The sequence below is a fragment of the Lepidochelys kempii genome, unplaced genomic scaffold, assembly GCF_965140285.1.
Source record: "Lepidochelys kempii isolate rLepKem1 unplaced genomic scaffold, rLepKem1.hap1 scaffold_32, whole genome shotgun sequence".
NCBI classification, from domain to species: domain Eukaryota; kingdom Metazoa; phylum Chordata; order Testudines; family Cheloniidae; genus Lepidochelys; species Lepidochelys kempii.
Genome location: NW_027621934.1, coordinates 209442 through 214681, shown reverse-complemented (window position 1 = coordinate 214681; position 5240 = coordinate 209442). Strand labels below are relative to the sequence as shown.

At 45.5% G+C, this 5240-nt stretch overlaps 1 non-coding gene across 1 annotated transcript; it reads left to right on the top strand.

Moving 5' to 3' along the window:
* The first annotated feature begins 1112 nt into the window (after nucleotides 1–1112).
* Nucleotides 1113–2537, top strand: LOC140904478 (uncharacterized). The gene is made up of 3 exons (XR_012156534.2): nucleotides 1113–1170; nucleotides 1275–1301; nucleotides 2237–2537. It is a non-coding gene; the product is annotated as an uncharacterized LOC140904478 (transcript).
* Nucleotides 2538–5240: the final 2703 nt, after the last annotated feature.

The window sequence follows — 5240 nt, the reverse complement described above, 5'->3', positions numbered from 1 at the left end:
AACCTTAGGCCTGGTACAGCAGTGACTGAGTGAGGGTCTAAGGTCTGTGATGTACAGGAGGTCAGACTACAATCCTTCTGGCCCTGAACTCTGTGAATCTATGATGTTCTATACAATGGCAGCTCTTTGCTAGTATGAGAGGGGACCATTGCCCCCCAGAATCTCACTTCTTTCACTCTTCTTTCTTTAGAAAACCTGCGATCTGAACTGGAGAAAGAGAGAGGTAAGTTCCTGGGACAAGTTCCCTGAAATAACAGAAGGAATAACCCAGTTAATGCAACAAGATGAAACCTTGCCTCTTTCTTCCTTTTCTCTTCCAGAGATTCTGCGCGCTGAGCTGGAGAACGAGAGAAGTGAATGTCTGGGCTCTCCGGAGGCTTGAACAAGTTTCTCTCACTGTACATAGTCAGACAGACTTTGGCTTTTGTCTCTGCACTTATCTGTTAGGAGAGGCTCTGGGAATCAAATGGACGGGGAGCTCTGACTAATCATCGAGTGGGGTAACTGCTCCATAGATAAGGTTGCTGATCAGTTTCCATCATAAGCCTGATTTCAGCCCCTTCCTTTAAAATCTGCACACAGGGGAATGTCCATATCCAAAACTGGTGGGTCTGCCTGGGCCCACGTACCTTTTTGCTACTGAATTTAAAGGAATGGAGGGGTGGGGGGATTCTGATGCCCTGGAAACAGGGGCTCAGCGCAGTCCCAAAGTCTCCTAGCACTCTCTGACACTTTGAGGCACAAACTCAGTGAGAAGGAGCCAGCTAATGTTGCTGGGCCCATGAGCTGAGATCCAGTGTCCAGGGCCAAGGGTTAGCTCATTAAACCCTCACTGCCATGTTATCAGGGCCTAGCCCCTCACCAAGCTGCCTGGCACATGGGGAGTGTGGACACTACACCACAGGTGAGCCCAGCTAGGGCAGGGCCATAGGAGCCCAGCGAGGGTCAGATGCAAAGAAGGGGGGTGTAATTGACAGAGCCCAAAGCCACTAAGAGCTCTATGAGGATGGAGCTCAGGCCAGGAAACCTGGGCGGAAAGAGGGCAGCGGAGAGCACAGTGGAAAGGGCAAAGTGGTCCTTTAAAGGCACATTCCCTAACCCAGGAGCTGTTGTAGAATTGACTGCATACCTATGTCTCTCTGTTTGCAGAGAAATCCCTGGCCGAACTTGGTAAGTGCCATGTGTCCCCTATCCCCCACCCCAGATGACATTGTGTCCTATGTCGGCAGTCCGTGCTCCGGGGAGTGCTCACCTCTTGGTGTGTTTGATTTCAGGCTGGAGTAAAGTCAGCAAAAATGCAGGTAAGTGAAGCTGGTATTTTAATGTCAGACCCCCCTGCACCACTCTGCTGCCCAGCTAACGCACACATGCCAGAAGTCACAGGGAAAGAGCAGTATGGTCAATGAAAATGCCAGATTTGTCCCCAGTTTACTTGCATAAAACAAATGCTCACACTTAAGGATGGAGTCCTGAGCTCTCCAGTATAACTGCAATAACTCAGAGTGCTCCTAAGGCCGGGAACTTACCTGCTGTCAATTCAGGGGGGGTAGGTGCTCGCAGTGTTGGTAATTATGGTTCAGAGTTGGGGTTTTACTGGACACATATGGTGAATTCTCATGTGTTGTGTTGTTATTAATTAACTTCATGAACTAGAAGGGTTCTAGGAAACTGTGTAAATTACCTTAACTGGCTGCGGGTAATTGTCTTAATGCTTTTTGGACTCTGGTGAAATCTCTGTTTTTACGGAGTTGTCAATCAGTAGCCCTTTGGCTAATTCAGTTCAAATATGGTAGAAAAATTCTACCTCAGACCTGGACCAAATCTACCAAATTTGAGTCTGATACGACTTTGTGGGTATTAGAATAGAGGGCTCCCAGTCAGATGTAGATTGGAAACTCAGGTGCTGTCTTAGCTGTGGAGACATGGTAGCAGCCCCAGAGCACAGATTTTGTGGTGGGTGACTACTGAGTTCTTTTAATGGTAGAAATGATGTCCGTGTGTGTAACACCTGAGCTCGTTCCTTATTGGGGCCTCTGTAGAGGTTACAGACAGGCCCAATGGGAGCTAGAGGCATCTCCAGCTCTTCCAGGGGAACTATTTGCCCCTTTTGCCTGGGAGGAGAGCTGCAGTGAAATGCAGAGAAGCAGGTCCCCGAGAGGTAGAGGCTGGAAATCAGACAGTGTCCTAGAAAAGACAGAGCTGGGCTCTGCCCCTGATGCTCCGTTCCTCTCTGCAGCTATGGTGATTCTGGATCCAGACACGGCTCATCCCAGCCTCGTGGTCTCTGAGAATCGGCGATCTGTGAAATGGAGGGGCCTGCAGCAGGACATTCCTGACAACCCCGAGAGATTTGACTGTGAAACCTGCGTGCTGGGCTCGGAAGGGTTTGCCTCGGGGAGACACTACTGGGAGGTAGACGTTGGGGGTGGGAGGACCTGGGCTGTGGGCGTGGCCAAAGAATCTGTCAGGAGGAAGGGCTGGATCAAGTTTTCTCCTGAGGAGAGGATCTGGGCCGTGGATCAGTGTGGGAGCCATTACCGGGCTCGCACTTGCCCAGATATGCTCCTGCCCCTGACTGGGAGCCCTGGGAAAATCGGAGTGTATCTGGACTATGAGCGGGGCCTGGTGTCATTTTATCATCTTGGTATAGAGGCCCCAATCTACATTTTCACCTCCTCTTTCACTGGGCAGCTCCACCCTTTCTTCTGGGTCTACTCCCCAATCACGCTGTGTCCCTGAGATATGGTATGGGGGGAGATAGCACCTCTCACTGGGGCCCAGCCCCGCCCATGTGAGTCTGGCTGTTCATTGCACTGAGCTCACACGGGGGTGGCTCCAAGACCCACTTTGCTTTTCAGTGTTAACGGGGCTAGTAACTCCTGAGGATGAGGCAGCTTCTGGCTGAAGGCGTGTGCAACATTCCAGCAGCACACTAAAGATGTGCAGTGCATTGATACCAAATGCATCATTACTTCTTTTCTTGGTCTATGCATAGCTCTAATGCAACTGGTCTGACAGTAAGGATCGCTCATTGGATGAGTAGTTCCGCTAATCAGTACACGAACACTAGAACTGGCTGGAAAATACATTTGAACATTAAATCAAAATATCAAAGAGGTGTTTGTTTTGTTGATTTTTTCTGAAATGAACAATTTTTTCATTTTTCAAAATTTTGCATTACCTGTTTTTTATTCTCGAAAGTTGGGATTTTACAAAATGAATATTTTCACTTTTGAAAATGCTACCATGTGATTAAGCTGAGGGCTCAAAATTGGCAAAGCAGAAAGAATTGTGATATTATGGTGATGAGTAAGAAGCAACATAGAATAGAACCCAAAAAACAATACATAATAAGATTCCCTCCCTCCCCAAATAAAAGGCTAAGTTGCAAATTTTGTAATAATGCAAAAATCTCAAGAAAATCCAAACATTTTCACACAAAAAATCTGTTTTTCAAAACTGGCCAAATTTCCTCAAAATACTTTTCGAATTAAAACTTTTGTTCAGCTCTAATTAACACCTGTAATTGCATATATCAATGACTGTTACCTGGTTCTTAGTACTGTAATTTCTGAACTGACCATCATAGATAAATGGAAGTCAGGTCACAAGGAGTAAGAACATGTGTCAAACCATGTCCTGAAATATCACATTGTCCACAATGGATAAAAGGCTCCAAGAAAGCTGATTCCTAACCAGTAACCGTGTTCTGTGACAATATTGGTGAAAGAAACAGAGTCAGAGGAATGGAGGGAGCTCCGGTTCTCTCAATGAGTGTTGATCATGGGGTTCACAGCATCCAGCAAGGCTTAACCTAAACCCAAAATGACAGGTATGTCCTACACCAGCTAAATTTAGAGTTTTAGGCCAGAAGGGACCAAGAGATCACCCAGTCAGACCTCCTCTATATCACAGGCTAGCAACTCACTCAGCACCTGCACACCAAGGCCAACACCTAAAATTAGACCAAACTATTGCAGCCCACAGGAGACTAGACTCTTACAGGCCACAGCCACGGACCCCACTCAGCCTGCGTGCAACAAAGCATGGGGACAAAAACTAGATCAGACTCATCATACTTCCCCTGAGGGGGTGCTAGCCTCTGCCACCATGAAACACCTCTGTGGTCTGGGGTGTCTAAACAGGATCTCCTTAAATCACAACAGCCATGTTCTCCTATTTTCTGCTGCAGGATTAATGGAAAGCAATTCTTTCCTGTGTTAGCCACAGGATCTGGAATGCATTAAAGATATTTTTTTTTATTTCAGAAGCTGGTGAAAGCTACTGGGGAGAGGCTGTTCTAGATCTGATTTTGACAAATAGGGAGAAACTGGTTGAGAATTTGAAAGTGGAAGGCAGCTTGGGGGAAAGTGATCATGAAATGAGAGAGTTCATGATTCTAAGGAATGGTAGGAGGGAGACCAGCAAAATAAAGACAGTGGGTTTCAAGAAGGCAGACTTTAGCAAACTCAGGGAGTTGGTAGGTAAGATCCCATGGGAAGCAAGTCTAAAAGGAAAAACAACTGAAGACAGTTGACAGTTTTTCAAAGAGACATTATTAAAGGCACAAGAGCAAACTATTCCATTGCATAGGAAAGATGGGAAGAATGGCAAGAGACCACCCTGGCTTAACCAGGAGATCTTGAATGATCTAAAAATCAAGAAAAAGAGTCCTACAAAAAGTGGAAACTAGGTCAAATTACAAAGGATGAATATAAACAAATAACACAAGTATGTAGGGACAAAATTAGAAAGGCCAAGGCACAAAACGAGCTCAAACTAGGTAGAGACATAAAGGGTAACAAGAAAACATTCTACAAATACATTAGAAGTAAGAGGAAGACCAAGGACAGGGTAGATCTGTTACTCAATGGGGTGGGGTGGGGGGAATAATAATCAAAAGTGTTGAAATGGTAGAGGTGCTTAATGACTTCTTTCTTTATTTCAGTTTTCACCAAGAACGTTGGTGGTCATTAGATGTCTAACATAGTAAATACCAGTGAAAATGAGGTAGGATCAAAAGAGGCTAAAATGGGAGGGGAGAGTTAAAAATTATTTAAACAAATTAGATGTCTTAAATCACCAGGGCTTATGAAATACATCTTAGAATACTCAAGGAGCTGACTGAGGACATTTCTGAGCCATTAGCTATTATCTTTGAAATGTCATGGAAGTCAGGACAGATTCCAGAAGACTGGAAAAAGGCAAATACAGTGCCAATCTATAAAAAGGGAAATAAG